The 17,625-nt window shown below is 44.8% G+C and overlaps 1 long non-coding RNA gene across 1 annotated transcript; it reads right to left on the reverse strand.

Moving 5' to 3' along the window:
• Positions 1-8,572: 8,572 nt before the first annotated feature.
• LOC136546056 (uncharacterized) lies at positions 8,573-11,357 on the reverse strand. The gene is made up of 2 exons (XR_010781240.1): positions 10,576-11,357; positions 8,573-8,800 (listed from the first exon to the last, which is right to left on the reverse strand). It is a non-coding gene; the product is annotated as an uncharacterized lncRNA (long non-coding RNA).
• Between the last annotated feature and the right edge of the window lie 6,268 nt (positions 11,358-17,625).

The following is a 17,625-nucleotide window of genomic DNA, read 5'->3' on the forward strand; positions in this document are numbered from 1 at the left end:
CATCACTCCGTATGGTTTGTACTGTTATATAACCATGCCTTTTGGTTTGAAGAACGCTAGCGCCACCTATCAACGGTGCATGCAACTATGCTTTGCCGATCAAATCGACCTGCTCGATCAGTCTAACCAAGTTGAGCCACCAAAACCAACAATCATTGTCTATGTTGATGACATAGTGGTCAAGACGGCTCAAGCTTGCGACCTGATCGCAAACTTGGCCGTGACGTTTTCGAACCTCCGAAGGTTCAACATCAAATTGAATCCAAAAAATGTGTTTTTAGGGTTCCAAAGGGGAAGCTGCTTGGATACATCATGTTCAAACACGGTATCGAGGCCAACCCTGAAAAAATCATAACCATCTCCAACATGGGCCATATATGCAACGTCAAGGGCGTACAAAGGCTCACTGGCTGTTTGATCGCCCTGAGCCGATTCATCTCCCGGCTAGGCGAGTAGGGGATGCCTCTCTACAAGCTTCTCAAAAAGATAGATGTGTTCATCTTGACTGAGGAAGTAAAGCAGACTCTAGAGAGCCTCAAAGCATCACTGACGTTGGCCCCAATCCTCATCGCTCCAGAACGGAGAGAACCACTCCTCCTCTACGTCATGGCAAGCAACCACATGGTGAGCGCCGCCCTAGTCGTCGAAAGGGAGGAGCCATGACACCACCTTAAGGTCCAATGACCCATATACTTCATTAAGGAGGTACTCACCGATGCCAAGGTTCGGTACCCCTAGGTATAGAAACTTCTATACACCGTGCTGATGGCGACCCGGAAGCTTCTGCACTACTTCACCGACCATAAAGTCTCAGTCGTCACTTCATACCCACTAGGAGACATCATCCTTAACTGCGACGCCATGGGATGAATCTCCAAGTGGGCACTCGAGCTAATGGGCCACGACATTAGGTATATTCTATGCATCGCTATTAAGTCTTAGGCCCTCACAGATTTTGTCGCCGAATGGACGGAGGTCTAGCTCCCAACCCTAGACGTCACCCACGAGTACTGGATGATGTACTTCGACGGGTCCGTAATGGTGCCTAGCTCGAGGGCTAGAGTGGTTCTGATCTCCTCGGACAGGAGCAGGCTCCGCTACGCGACCCATCTCCACTTTTTAGCCTCAAACAACGCTGCGGAATACGAAGCCCTCATCAACGGAGTGCGCATCGCCATCGAGCTCGGTGCTACACAACTCTACTTTTCATGGTGACTTAGAGTTGGTCATCGACCAAGTCATGAAGGAGTCCTCCTGCAAAAGCCCCCTCATGGTAGCATACTGCCAAGAGGTGCGCAAGCTCGAGGACAAATTTTAGGGGATCGAGCTACACCATGTCCAACAAAAAGGACAACGATGCCACCAATTTTCTTGCAAAATTGGGTACCAGATGGGTTCCATCTCCGGATAGGGTCTTCATCAATGACCTTCATGAACCGTCTGCCCACATCCTACAAGGTCCAATCTAGACACACCTCGATGCCAACCTGGCGCTCGGGGGCTCCAACCTTGATGCCTCCATAACGACATCGCCCGTCGACATCGCCGTGATGGCACTCGATCCAACTGACTGGAGACCACCACTACTCGCCTACCTCCTCGAGAAGGTTCTCCCACTAAAAAGGACTGAAGTGCGACGAATTGCTCAACATGCCTAGACATTCGCCACGATCATAACAAACTCTACAAACAAAGTTCATCGAGAGTACTCATGAAGTGTGTCCCTACCGACCAAGGGAAATAGCTCCTCCTCGAGGTCCATGCCGAAATCTATAGACATCACGTGGTCCCAAGGTCTCTGGTCAGAAAAGTTTTTTGCCAAGGTTTTTATTGGCCCATTGCACTGTGAGATGCAGAGGAGGTCGTCCGCAAATGTGAGGGATGCCAGTTCTATGCTCGACAAACGCACTTGTCGGCACAGGAGCTTCAAACCATCCCCATCACCTGGCCATTCATGGTTTGGGGTCTCGACATGGTAGGACCCCTCAAAAAGGGTCCAGGCGGCTTCACTCACCTACTCGTAGCGGTGGACAAATTCACCAAGTGGATAGAGGTGAAGCCCATCACCAACATTCGCTCGAAAGAGGTGATCAAATTCTTCCTCGACATCATCTACTATTTTAGTGTTCCTAACTGTATCATCACTGACCACGGAACTAACTTCACCGGGAAGAAATTCCTGGACTTTAGTGATGGATATGGTATCAGGATCGACTAGGCCTCGGTCGGACACCCACGTACTAATGACTAGGTCGAGCGGGCCAATGGCATGGTCCTCCAAGAACTCAAGCCACGCATCTTCGACCTACTCAACAAGTACGCCGAACGATGGGTTGTAGAGGTCCCAGCGATCCTCTGGAGCCTAAGAATGACCCCGAACCGATCTATAGGGTTCATACCATTTTCCTGGCCTACGGAGCTAAAGCATTGCTACCCTCCGACCTCGGCCATGGCGCCCCAAGACTGAAGGCCTTCGACCGCGACCGAGCAGCAGAGGCTTAGCAAGACGCTGTCGACCTGCTTGAGGAGGCCCATGAGACGACCGTCATCCGCTCCATGATGGAGCCTACCACATGCATCTGGGCGTCAACAGTATTGTGGACGTCGACAAACCACTTTGTACCCGATGGCATGGGCAATAAGACTAGATAGCATACACACTCTCTTCTTCTTACACTCTCTTTCTTGTAAAGCCATCCCCTTCATCTATAAAAGGGGATGCGCTCACTCTAAAAGGAGGACATTTTCAGACAGTTGATTCCGATTCTCTCTGCTTGGCTCTAGAACTCTAAAGCCAGATAGAGCATATGTTCGAACACTTAGCGTACGTTGGAGCTCCTGTCACTCTTGGCCCTTTGGTCTGGAGTCCGACCGGACCTCTGACACCCCCATCTTACTCCCTCTCGTTTGTAACCCCACAACAAACTTTGAGCATCTGAGCTCAGGAATAAAGTCACTGACCGACTCAAACTGGACGTAGGGCACGTTGTCTGAACTAGTATAAACCCTATGTCATTGAGTGCTAGGCCATATCCGATCACAACATACGACAAAACTACAAATATTTACGTGTTGGTCATTTTTCGCACCGACAGATTGTATCGTGAGGTTGCATCGAGTGGCACTAGGTGATTAAGTTGCAAGCCAGTGATGCTTGTTACTCTTGGAGGTTGCCACCTCCTAGACGGCTTAGTGGTGGTCTCCGTCGAAACCCGCAAGAAGCTTGTGCGGTGCTCCGGAGAAGAGCTTTATGAGGGGCATTGTGCTCGCCCCACGAAAGCCACGAAGAGCAACTCTAGTTGGGCGTGTCATTGAGCTACCCTCACTTTTGGGGTAGGTTCTTGTGGTGCCCGACGTGCGGGCTTGGCAGGTGATGCCAATTAGCCATCGAACTACCAAGTGAGCGGTCGACACAACGGAGACGTAGCGTGTTGGCAAACACGTGAACCTCGGGAGAAAATTCACCATGTCAACATTGTTCTTCCCATTGGTTTGCAACCCCCTTACACAAGCTTATAATTACTTTCATATACATTGTGCTTGTGTAGTTGCTCTTATAATTAGTTAGCTTGTGTAGCTTGCTAGTTATCTTTTTACTTGTGTAGCATAGAAATAGCTATCTTGTGTGGCTAATTTAGTTTGTGTAACCTTGTTAGTCACATTATTTAGTTTATCTAGCTAAGTATTTGCGCTCTCTAATTTGGCATTGGTTGTTTTGTTATTGAGCATAGTTAGTGAACTTAGAAGCTTTGTGCTTTTGCTTACTAGCATATGTAGGAGCTCCCTTGTTGTTTAAAGTATTAGTGGTATAGGTTTGTATGACCTTACTTTTAGAATTGGTTAGCTGAGCTCTAGCTAGCCCGGCACCTTAATTGTTTAATTAGGGTCTTTTGTAAGGTGCTAGAGAATATAAATAGAGAGGTCTAGTCTTGGCTACACCGATAATTTTAATTTTATATTTGATTCGGTTAACCGATACAATTAAATTTTAGAAAGCATTGTTCACCTTCTCTGGTCCGTCGTCTTGACTTTTCAGAGGAGAAGAAGGAGCAGCGCGAGGCGGGGAACAAGCAGCCTGTTCGTTTGGCTGTGGCTTGTCGTAAACGATTATAAATTTTTAGCCGAAACAGTATTTTTTGTCTCACACAAATCAACCAACAGTATTTCTTCACAAAACAGCAACGATACAAACTAGCCAACTGAACAGGCTGAAGAGCATGGGCTGGCTGGTCCGCAGGGCTAGTCGCGCGGCAGGCTGAAGAGCATGGGCTGGCTGGTCCGCAGGCCAGTCGCGCGGCGTCCAGACCCGACGGATGCTCGCGTCTTATCATTTCTGATATCGACGCTGTACCGATTCCTCAAACTATTGATGCTGTACCTAACAATTTTTCTGATATCGACGCTGTACCGATTCCTCAAACTATTGATGCTGTACCTAACAATTTTTTCGTTATTAGATGTTGATTTACTTCAGTGTCAATCAGCCAAATCTCACCAAAATTTAGCTTCGTAGTCTCTCTCCCGCTTGGTATGTGAAAAGAAAACTAGGCCTTGTTTAGATGACATCAAAGTTCTAAGTTTTTTCACTCTTTTTCCATCATATTAATTTTTTGATGTATACATAGAGCATTAAATATAGATAAAAAAAATAACTAATTATATAGTTTGGTTGTAAATCACGAGACGAATCTTTTGAGCCTAGTTAGTCCATGATCAAACAAAGTTTGTCAAATACAAACGAAACGTGCTACAGTATTCAGATTACAAAAATTTACAATCTAAACAAGACCCTAATTGACTGATCAACAACATTTAGCCAGTGCATTTATACTCGGTCCCTGATTCAATGGACGAGAGTCACGAGGCTCAAATAAAATTAAATAAAAAATCTCCGGTCTCCATCTCCCCACAAAAGTTACTATGAGTAACACGGAACAAACAAATGAGGGAAAAAGCTACCAATATGACAGAAACTGGTCATACACAATTTATTGGCCCTGATTGGGTATGTGTTCTGCGACCGCACGGTACTAAGGGATGTTTGGTTTCTATTGAGATATTTAAAATTTCTGTCACATCAAATATTTGAACATATACATAGAGTATTAAATATAGATTAATTACGAAACTAATTGCATAACTTACGATTAATTTGCGAGATGAATCTTTTAAGCCTAATTAGTCTATGATTTGACAACGTGGTGCTACAGTAAATATATACTAATGATAGACTAATTAGACTTAAAAAAATTCGTCTCAGAAATTAGCCTCCATCTATGTAATTGGTTTTGTAATTAATCTATATTTAATATTCTTTATTAGTATCTAAACATGAATTTTAGGAGCGACTAAACAACTAAACACGTCCTAACATAGCTAGGGTCGAAGAGTCCGCGGTACGAGAAATCAGACTCCAGGTTGATTCTGGCGGCAGGTGAGTCTTTGCATGGTAAAAATAATCATCGATACTGCGAGACGTTTGATGGCTTTGTATTATTCTCGCGGTGTGGACGTGTGGTGGCTGAGAATCCGATTGTAATCGGTTCCGAACGGCGCTATCCCTCCTCTACGCAAATAGATGTCCTCTAACAATGACGACAACACACATAAATTTATCATTTTCACATAAAACAAGTAATAGATTTCAACACAAATACTTCTACTTCATTATGTTATATAAATTTAAGATATATAAAAGTATACTACGTGAAAGTAATGGTCAAGTAAAACTAGTCACCGTTTTCAACATAAATACCCAACACTACAGGAAGTTACAGAATCAGTGTTTTCAGAGCATCCTTTGAGTACTTATAAAATCCATGAATATGGCCCCCCTAAATCCATGTTTTTTTTTACAAATGTGGATTTCGTGGAACTGAGACGTTTCACTTGTAATTCGTGGGGTGATGCAATTTTTTGCAGATCTAGACTGGTGGAGCTCTCCCAAATAAATACCTCGTCAATGCCTAAAAGGATAAAGGATAAGTAGATCAGATCAGGGGTAGTTGTTGCCGTAAATATCTATCAACAAATATATTGAGTCCCCCATCATGGTTAGGCGCCTACGAAGCTGCAGACACATTTTTTTCTACAACATTAGTTGGCACCTTAGTTCTTAATCTCATGTTTATGACTTAGGAGCACAGTTTGAATTATTGCCCTTGATATTTTACAGCTTGCTACATATTTTGTACAAGTTGCTTAATAAAATGTCTCTGAATAAGAACAACCTAAACTATTTGCGAACAGGTCAACATCCAACGTACGTATTCTGACATCATTTAATTAGGGCCAACATGGATGCCAAAAAAGGCTTGTTTATACAAAGCACAAAAATATTCTGTCAAGTCTCTCTGACGGAATTGTTTCTCAATGTAAGCAAAAAGAAAAAAACTAGCAAGGGTAGGACTCAGAACCCATCCACTTGAGGTAGGCTCACGTTCTAAAAATGTTTTAGAAAAGAAGAGCTGTACTAAAATGTATATGTTTTAATTTTGTTAAAAGATACCCTTTATACAATGAGTTTATCCTGTACAGGTCAAAGCTCAAACATTTCGGCCCCGTTCGCTGGTCTAAAACTTAGCTGAAACTGGCTGATTATGTGAGAATGAAACCCTGTAGCGGCTGGTTAATGAACAGTGCACCTGTAAGGAGGAGCAGCCGGCTTTAAAAATAGACTAGAACATCAGGCGCCGGTTGGGCGCCCTATCATGACCTTTTTTTCACAACCTTGAATTTGAGCAAGTTGATTAAAGAATTGCTTCATGCATTGATAATGAGACGAAGCATAACGGTAAATGTTATTTTAAACATTAATAACAAAATCACAATCAACATCGTTTGTTTATCACGTATTCTCCAAAGGTAAATATTACATAATCTTAGATGAATAAAACTTAATCTTGGTTCCATATTCTTTTTAGAAGCAAATCTTGATTCCATATAATACGGCACACATAATTGCTAAACAAAATCACAAGCACCACTATGTCGTCGGCCCTGTTCATATCTGCTTGAGTTTTCCAATCTTCATCCTGCACTCCAGCTTCTTATTGGACAGCCTTACCATCAATCACACCGATGAGTGTGAAATGAAGTGAGCTGTCCTAAACTCTCTAGACTATACTATAATACAGGATGGATGGAGTATTAAATAGATAGCTCAAGATGCCAGTAGGTGGACATATAACATGATATAATAAATTACCGGTGTCCAAATGTGTATTTCATCATATTCTGCTCCATGTAATGCATACCCAGAAAAAGCATGTTGCTTTGGTATCTGAATCTGAAGAAATCATGTAGGTGGAATTTTGGTACTTTGAAATAGTCTATATGTTCTTAAATATTCATGGCAGAAAGGTAACGTACTGGATTGAACCCATCTCACTTCGAATCTGAAATGGAAATAGCTCCATACTACCATATACTACTACTCTGTTTGCCTACTGTTTTGTTAACTTTGTCCTCCCATAAGTAAAAATGCCACAACAAAGGCAACAAGTAACTATCTAGCCTCAAGAGGAAACAACACAGCCGTTTAAAGCATCAACCTGGGCACAGTGAACTTTTGGAAAACATCCATCTACTACTGGATAGGTAGAGGACTTGCTACATGAAATATTTTTTGCAAACTGAGAAGATCACACAGGAAAGGACTATAAAAAAAATAATGATACCAAATTAGTATTTTACCAAGAAGGAACCAAAGAACTACTCCCTGTTCCTTAGAGTTACTCTGTGCAAAGATTCCATTCTAAATGTTACACTGAGGGCAAGAAACTGACACCATATATGAGGATATTTTTTCTCACCTAGCTCCGTATAGGTGCTTGGGTCCTTCCTCTTTCTTAAGTGACTCAAACCTTTTCTTAACCCATAGCCAGAAAATTCTGCGTGAATAAACCCAACAAGAAAATGAACCGATAATTTTTTTGGGCGCGGCAATGAGACCAGCAATATGTTAACAACTACCTGAAACTTCATAAACACTTATAAATAGTCTATTGATATCAGACATATGCAGATGAATTTTCTATTTCTTTTCTGTTGCTTTTACAGGAAAAAAATAAGCTTCAGTAGTGAGCAAAGTTCAGTGTGAATAAACACAGCAAGAAAATGAACTGACAATTTTTTTTTGGGCGTGGCAATAAGACCAGCAATATGTTAACAACTACCTGAAACTTCATAAACACTTATAAACATTCTACTGAAAAGATTATCAGACGTACGGAGATGATTTTTCTATTGCTTTTACAGGAAAAGTTAAGCTTCCGTAGTGAGCAAACTTCGGCGTGAATAAACCCAGCAAGAAAATGAACTGACAATTTTTTTTTGGGCGCGGCAATAAGACCAGCAATATGTTAACAACTACCTAAAACTTCATAAACACTTATAAACAGTATACTGAAAAGATTATCAGATGCAGATGAATTTTCAATTGCTTTTACAGGAAAAGTAAGCTTCAGTAGTGAGCAAACTGAACTGTAAGCCTGTAGCCCTGTAACATGGTAGAACTCTACATGCAAGGGGATCATAGGCTAAAACTTCACCAAAAATACTAATAATTCAATTTCATTCTAACAGAATATATATAGAGACAATGAATTGGTTCTCAACCTAAAAACACACCACAAAACAACGAAACGGAAAGAAAACATAACGTTTTTATTCACAGCTCCATTGTTCGCTCGTTCTGCCAGTGCAGTTCGTCATCCACCAGATCAGCCAAGCTGGAATCCGGTCCACTTATGAATCAGCTTTCCCATCACCAAATTTGACCAGATCGAACTGCAATCCACTGAAACCAAACACAAATTCTCAAAATCGAATTATAGGTTAACCAATTCGATGTACGACTGGATCAGTAGGTAGAAGCATTGTACTCCCTTAATCAGACATGCGTGATCAGTTGCAAGGAATGGATATATAGCTTTTCAGTTCATCATTTATGTCAAGTAAAAAGGTAAAATTGTGTCACGCCTCATCTTACAAGCGTGTTAAATTCTTCTACATTTTGTGTAACTACAACATTTTATTTTACCAGGGCAACACAGAAGACCCTCCATAGTTGGACCCAACAAGCAAACTCTACAATTAGTTTGTTCAGGCAGTCCACCCATTAAACTACCCAATCTACATGTGCTATTTCCCTATTGCACTGATCAGAAGGATACCCAAAACAAGCACTTGCAGCTTTTAGAAAAAGAAAAACAGGGGCTTTTTGGAATTCAGCCATTATGGAAAGTGGGCTTCGCCAGAATACCATCCCGCAATGGGGTTTCGTCGGATCACCATTATGAAACATGGCCAACACGCCAAAATGCCATCCGAGGGTTTTGGGACTCTTTTATTCCTCATTTGCCCTTGCCCTTCTTTTTTTTCTCTCACGGGCTGCTCCTCACACTACGGAACGGAGGGAGCGAAACGGATCGAGCGACGCCACCCCGCGCCGCGCCCCCGGGCCGAGCCTCGCCGCCGCCATCCGCCCCCAAGACGGCTCCCTACCCCAGGCGAAGGCGAGGAGGATGCTACTGCTGTGGCCGGCCTGGACGCGGTGCTCGAGGCGGGGCTGGGGCTGGCTGCCGCCGTGCCACGGACGGGGTGCCGGGCCGGGGCGTGCTGGCTCAAGGGCTGGGCGTCGCGGCGCCGCCGCCGGGGCTGGGCACTCGCGAGCAGGGGAGCAAGCCGGGAGCGGCCGAGCAGCGAGCGGCAGCGCCCAGCGGAGTCGCGCCGTTTCACGCGCGTGGGCACGTGGTCGTGCGCGAGGCCGAGCTCGAGAAGACGCTGCCGAAGCCGCGATGTCGTCCTCGTCCTTTAAAACGCGAAGCAGCCGACGCTCCTCCTCTTTTTCCTCTCTCTGCTCGCCGCCGGCGAACTCGACGCGCCGGCGAAATTCGTCGCGGACGCGCCATCTCCGCCCAATTGCTCGCACCCACGGCTTCGCATCATCCTTGCGCACCTCCTTGACCCAGCTGCAGCGGTCCTAGTCACCGGAATCAGCCGTGCGCTCGATTCCCGACACGGCCGTCCACCATGGCCATCACATAGGGGCCGCCGTGCGCTCGCCTCTCCCATTCACCTCCGCCCAAGCCAGCCATACCCTCGCCTTCCTCAGCACAGCGGCAGTGCCCCCACAGCGTGCGGGGAGAGGCGGGCCGCCGTGGGGGAGCTGGCCGTGGGGACAGGGGCCACCGTGGGGGGAGCTCGCTGTGGAAGAGCTCGGCCGCTCGCACTCCTCCTCGGCAGAGGACAAGGGAAGCATGCGCTCGCTCGATCTGTTTGCTCCCTCCGTTTCGTCGATGTGAGGAGCAGAAGGACAGGGCAGGGGCAAACGAGGAAGAAAAGAGTCCAAAAGTCCTCAGATGGCATTTTGACGTGTTGGCTATGTTTCATGATGGCAATCCGACGAAACCCCGTTGCGGGATGGTATTTTGGCGAAGCCCACTTTCCATAATGTCTGGATTCCAAAAAGCCCGAAAAACAGAGGCATCGTTGCCTCTAATCAACCCAACCATGAACTATAAAGGGCAAAAGGAAAATCATCAAATCAAAACGAAGTCTAATCAACATCACCTGAAGACAGGGATGTTGGTGCCTCTGGTCCTGTGATGTTTCTCCCAAAGAAAAGGAATCCTGGTGTGAATCTCTGCACACGAAAGTTGATAAGCCAACATTGCCGTGAGCAAACAAGACATGAACCATAAAAGTACATCGGAAACACAAGCTAATCCCATAGCAAGAAAATTAACAGACCGACCAAGTAAGACTACACAAACCACAACTTAACTCACGCAACCGGGAAAGCGACGTCTTCCCACCAAAGATGCAATGCCCCATTCCCGGATCGCAGGTGATGTCAACTGTCGCCGCCGCCTTCTTCGAATGGGGCAACTCAGCGAGGCAGCTGACAGTTCGCGTGCAGTACAAGCACGCCTCATTTTGTTGCTTCCAGCCAGCGAAGCCTGATGAGGAACGCTCCCACACGACGGCCAGCTTGCAGATCTAGCGGAAGCAATGATGCTGCTAGTCCTCAAGTGCCCGGATGTCCAAGCCCATGGGCGTGGTCCGCCGCACCACATTGCGCCTCCATTCACGCATCGATGGGGAGATCGGATTCGAGGCCACCGCAGGAGCTCAGCTCGCCAGATCACGGCATCACGCACATGGTCGAGCTGGGGCTCATGCCGACGAGAGGAGTTCAAATGTCACGCGGCTTCGGACGCCCCTCCTGGTTGTTGTGTACGTAGAACACCGCCGAGCTCGTGCGTCTGTCCGTGCTCCAGCGACGGTGGCGAGCGGGGCGGCGCGCGGGGGAGCATCGCGGGGAGGAGAAGGTAGCGGCGGGATGAAGAGCATAGTTGGCTACGCAGCCCGAACCCATCCGTCCGGCCCAAGGCTCGGTTTTTTTGGGCCCGGCCCAAGCACGGCCCGCGCACGGAGGCTAGCGGACCTGGGCTGGCCCGGCCCAAAGCAGCAAGCCGTGCCTGGGCCTGATCCCAGGCATGTGGGCCAGCACGGCACGTCCTGCTACAGAGCAGCTGGCCCGGCCTACCAGCGCCCCCCATCACCCCGCACCGCGCGGCCCGCGCCCCGCCCCCGCATATAAGTGGCTCCCTAGTCCCCCCATCGCCTCGCCTCCTCAGTCCTCACCTCTCCACTCTCCCTCCTCGTCCGCTCCGCAGTCAGCAGTCGCCTCGCCTCCTCGTCCGCTTCGCTCTCTGCTCCAAACCCTAACCCTAATCCCTAGTTCCCCACTCGCTCGCCGCGGCGCAGCTGAGCCCCGCTCGCCCTGTCGCCTCGGCCTCGCCGGCTCCGCAGTTCGCTCCCAACCCTAACCCTAATCACCACTCGCTCGCCGGCTCGCCACGACGCAATCTCTGCTCTCTCTCTCTCTCTCTCTCGCCCGCATTGGCCACATCCACGATCTGGTGAATCTGAGCTCTCTCTCATGATCTACTGATCTCGTCCGTCGTCCCTGACTCCGTGACCTCGATCCGCTTCTCCTCCCTTCTCCCTCTCTTATCCCTTCTCCCTCTTTCTTCTCGCTCTCGGTGAACTATGTGAGTTCGTGATCGTGTTCCTGTCCGTCCCTCCTCCTCCATTCGTCATCGTTTCTAATCGGTCTCTTTTCTCTAGGTGGCCCTCGTCATCTCCGGCACCGGGCTCTGGTTGCGTAGGTACTCCACTAACCCTAACCCTAACCCTAACTGAAAGGTCCTAATAGCTAGAGGAGGGGTGAATAGCCTAATAAAATTTCTACATCAACACTTAACAAAATGGTTAGACAATTATGAGGCGAAGCAAGTGTTGCGCCAGCCTACTCAAAATACAAGCCACCTACCACAATTCTAGTTTATATAGTATCTATTCACACAATAGCTATGACACTACCCTATGTTAGTGTGCTCTCAAAGGCTAACTAAAGAGCCACACCAACCAAGCAAACAAGCTCTCACAACTAGCTACACTAAAGAGCTTGACAACTAGTTTGCGGTAATATAAAGAGAGTGATCAATAAGGTTATACCGCCATGTAGACGAAGGAACCAATCAATCACAAGGATGAATAATAATGAAGACCAATAACCTCGAAATCAATGATGAACACAATGATTTTTTACCGAGATTCACTTGCGTGCTGGCAAGCTAGTCCTCGTTGTGGCGATTCACTCACTTAGAGGTTCACGCGCTAATTGGCTTCACACGCCAAACCCTCAATAGGGTGCCGCACAACCAACACAAGATGAGGATCACACAAGCCACGAGCAATCCACTAGAGTACCTTTTGGCTCTCTACCGGGGAAAGGTCAAGAACCCCTCACAATCACCACGATCGGAGCCGGAGACAATCACCAACCTCCGCTCGACGATCCTCGCTGCTTCAAGCCATCTAGGTGGCGGCAACCACCAAGAGTAGCAAGCAAATCCCATAGCGAAATACGAATACCAAGTGCCTCTAGATGTAATCACTCAAGCAATGCACTTGGATTCTCTCCCAATCTCACAAAGATGATGAATCAATGATGGAGATGAGTGGGAGGGCTTTGGCTAAGCTCACAAGGTTGCTTTGTCAAAGAAAATGGCCAAAGGTATGAGCTTCAACCGGCCATGGGGCTTAAATAGAAGCTCCCATGAAATAGAGCTGGTGTACCCCTTCACTGGGCACAACGCGGGCTGACCGAACGCTCTGGTCATGTTGACCAGTCGCTGGACCTCTGCGTCCGGTCGCCCGACGACAGCCACGTGTCCTGATCTCAACGGTCACTTGAGTCGATCGGACGCTACGCTATGACTGACCGGACGCTCAGCCTCCAACGTCCGGTCGTTTCCAGTAAGGTTCTAGAAACGATTTTCTTTGACTGGACGCGTCCAGTCATGCTTGACCGGACCTTGCCAGCGTCTGGTCACACAGTGACTTCTCTCTACGCTGCCCGACAATAGGACCGGACACACCCTTCCAGCGTCCGGTCATTCAAGACCCAACGTCCGGTCGTTTGACCGACGCTAGCATATCTGCTGTTACAACTGACCGGATGCGCCGGTTCCACTGGGTCCAACGTCCGGTCACCTTGTGACCAGCGAGACTAACTCCTTTTCACCTCTAACTTCTTCACCCTTGCTCAAATGTGCCAACCACCAAGTGTATCACCTTGTGCACATGTTGTTAGCATATTTTTCACAAACATTTTCAAGGGTGTTAGCATTCCACTAGATCCTAAATGCATATGCAATGAGTTAGAGCATCTAGTGGCACTTTGACAACCGCATTCCGATATGAGTTTCACCCCTCTTAATAGTATGGCTATCAAACCTAAATGTGATCACACTCTCTAAGTGTCTTGATCACCAAAACAAAATAGCTCCTATGGTTTATACCTTTGCCTTGAGCTTTTTGTTTTTCTCTTTCTTCTTTCCAAGTCTAAGCACTTGATCATCACCATGACATCATCATCATCATGCTATGATCTTCATTTGCTTCACCACTTGGAGTGTGCTACCTATCTCATGATCACTTGATAAACTAGGTTAGCACATAGGGTTTCATCAATTCACCAAAACCAAACTAGAGCTTTCAATCTCCCCATTTTTGGTAATTGATGACAACCCTTCATAAAGATATGAATTGAAATTCAATTGAATCCATGTTGCTTGCCCAAGCATATTTACCATATGTAAAAGAATATGGACAAGTTTCATGAACCCTAAATGGTAGCAATTTCTCCCCCTATATATGTGCTAGGAGTTTGGATTATAGCTTGCACATATGCTTAGATAGGAAATATCGGAGTCAATGTCTACCCAATGATGCTAAGGTGTAAAAGATGAACCTTTGAAGCATGATACCAATCGAAGTGCACCATTATACCATCCTTAGCACCATGGTTAGCTTTATACTATTTGAAAACATACTTTGAAAAGATACCACTTGGAAATACTTAGAAATAAAATTATTAGATATCCTATGCATGCTAGTTTTTCATTTTATCATTCAAACCTACAACTAGCATACATCACACAAGCATGGATATCGAAATTTAAAACTTATGCCATGCAAGCAAACATATGAAATGCACATTCAAATGCACCATACAAGTTTATGAGCTTGCTCCCCATACTTGTGTGCTCTAAATTTTAATTGATTTCTTTCCTTTGTCATGTCTCTCCCCCTATGTCAAATTCTCCCTTTTTGTTGTCTTTTGACCATCTTGGTACACTAATATATCTTTTGTCTTTCTCCCCATGTACTAATATCTTTGTTATTTCTCCCCCTATCACTTATATCTTTGTTTCTCTCCCCCTTTGTCATCAATAACCACAAAGGCTTAAAATATAGATAGTACCACTTGTAGGGTCGAGATTATCAATGTCAATCAATGGGGTGATGATCATTTTCCCAAATTTGGTCTAATCTAGATTATTTACCAAAGATATTTAACTCAGTTTGATCCAAGGACAAGCTTCTTCACACCTCCAAATAAGGGTATCTTGTACCATGTTGAGTTAAACACTTAGAGTTCATTTTCTAGATTAAACACATAGTTTACAAGCCCATAAACATGTCATATGCTATCACTAGATCAAGTCAAGCATAGAAGCAATAGTGATACCATATAAACATTAAATTCATTTGATTTTCATGAATGAGCCTAATAAAATTGAACCACTAGAAATGTCCTAATAAGATTGAAAATGTGACTAGATGCACTAAACATGTCCTTAGCAAGGATGTATGTCATGCCAATCAACTTTTACCTTGAAAAGCTCGAAGGAGAGGCATGTCATATAAGTGGGGATGCATCAACACATATTTGAGAAATCCAATATGTTCAACTCATTCCTTAGCTTGCAAAATCTTTTCTCATCCAATGGCTTGGTGAATATATCGGCAAGTTGATCTTCGATGCCTACACTCTCAATTTAAATGTTCCTTTTTTGTTGGTGATCTCTTATGAAATGGTGGCGGATATCAATGTGCTTTGTTCTTGCATGTTGAACTGGATTGGTGGTTAGCTTGATTGCACTCTCATTGTCACATAGCAATGGCACTTTCTTGAACTTGATTCCAAAGTCACTCAAAGTGGCCTTCATCCAAAGTATTTGTACACAACAACTACCGGCAGATATGTATTCGGCTTCGGCAGTTGATAATTCAACACTATTTTGCTTCTTTGATGACCATGAAACAAGTGATCTTCCCAATTATTGATATGTGCCCGAGGTGCTCTTCCTTTCAACCTTGCATCCCACATAATCCGAGTCGGAGTAACCAACTAGCTCAAACTTTGCTCCTTTGGGATACCACAACCCAACATTTGGTGTATGCTTCAAGTACCTCAATATTCTCTTTGTAGCCTTCAACTGACTTTCTCTTGGTGAGGCTTGAAATCTTGTACACATGCATACACTAAACACGACATCCGGCCTTGATGCGGTCACATAGAGTAGGCTTCCAATAATAGACCGATACAATTTTTGATCCACCATGTTTCCACTTGCATCACTATCCAAGTTGCCATTGGTTCTCATTGGTGTGCTAATGGCTTTGCTATCAATCATTCCAAACTTCTTGATTATGTCCTTGATGTACTTGCCTTGACTCACAAATGTACCATTCTTCAATTGCTTGATTTGAAGACCAAGGAATTAACTTAACTCTCCAATTATGGACATCTCAAACTTATTAGCCATCATCTTTCCAAACTCATCATAAAAATCTTGATTAGTTGATCCAAATATGATGTCATCAACATATATTTGCAACACAAATAGATCTTTACCAATCTTCTTGATGAAAAGAGTGGTGTCAACCTTGCCCATTGTGAACCCTTTAGAGAGTAGGAAATCCCTCAATCTCTCATGCCATGCTCTAGGTGCTTGCTTCAAGTCATACAAAGCTTTCTTCAACTTATACACATGGTTGGGCTTCTTGTCATCTTCAAAACCGGGAGGTTGCTCAACATATATTTCTTCATTGATGTAGCCATTGAGAAATACACTCTTAACATCCATTTGATAGAGCTTGATGTTGTGGGCACAAGCATAGGCTAGCAAGATTCTAATTGCTTCCAATCTAGCAACCAGGGCATATATTTCTCCAAAGTTAAGACCTTCAACTTGTGTATAGCCTTGTACTACCAATCTTGCTTTGTTCTTTACTACTATCCCATCTTGATCTTGCTTGTTTCGAAAGACCCATTTGGTTCCAATCACATTGTGTCCCTTTGGTCTTTCCACTAATTCCCATACTTGATTTCTTGTGAAATTGTTTAATTCTTCATGCATAGCATTCACCCAATCAACATCTTTCAATGCTTCATCTATCTTCTTTGGTTCAATGGATGACACAAATGAGAAGTGTTCACAAAATGATGCCAATCTTGATCTTGTTTGTACATCTCTTGAAATATCACCAATGATAGTGTCCAATGGATGATCCTTTGCAACATTGGTTCATTGGAGGATTAGAACTTGATTGCTTATACTTGCTTGATCATTGGGTTGAGATGATGTACTAGCCACTTGATCTTGTTCATTTTCATGAGATCCACTTGCACTAACTTGATTTGTATCATCTTGCACATTTTGGTTAGAGAGCACTTGCACTTAATCATCTTCATCATCATTCACTTGCCTAGGCCTCAATTCACCAATATCCATGTTCTTCATGGCATTTAAAAGTTGAATGCCTCTAACATCTTCCAAGTTCTCACTCTCTACTTGTGAACCCTTGGTTTCATCAAATTCAACATCATGAACTTCCTCAAGAGTACCACTATCCAAATTTCAAACTCTATATGCTTTGCTTGTAGTGGAATAACCAAGTAGGAATCATTCATCATATTTCTTGTCAAACTTGCCCAATCTAGTGTCTTTCTTCAAGATATAGCATTTGCAACCAAATACCCAAAAATATGCAATGGTGGGCTTTCTACCATTCAAGAGCTCATATGGTGTCTTCTCTTTCAATCGGTGACAATAGAGGCGGTTGCTATAATAGCAAGCCGTGTTGATAGCTTCGGCCCAAAAAAATTGACTTACATTGTATTCACTAAGTATAGACCTTGCCATATCAATAAGTGTTCTATTTTTCCTCTCAACAAGGCTATTTGATTGTGGAGTGTAC

The sequence above is a fragment of the Miscanthus floridulus genome, chromosome 3 (assembly GCF_019320115.1).
Source record: "Miscanthus floridulus cultivar M001 chromosome 3, ASM1932011v1, whole genome shotgun sequence".
In the NCBI taxonomy this organism is placed as follows: domain Eukaryota; kingdom Viridiplantae; phylum Streptophyta; class Magnoliopsida; order Poales; family Poaceae; genus Miscanthus; species Miscanthus floridulus.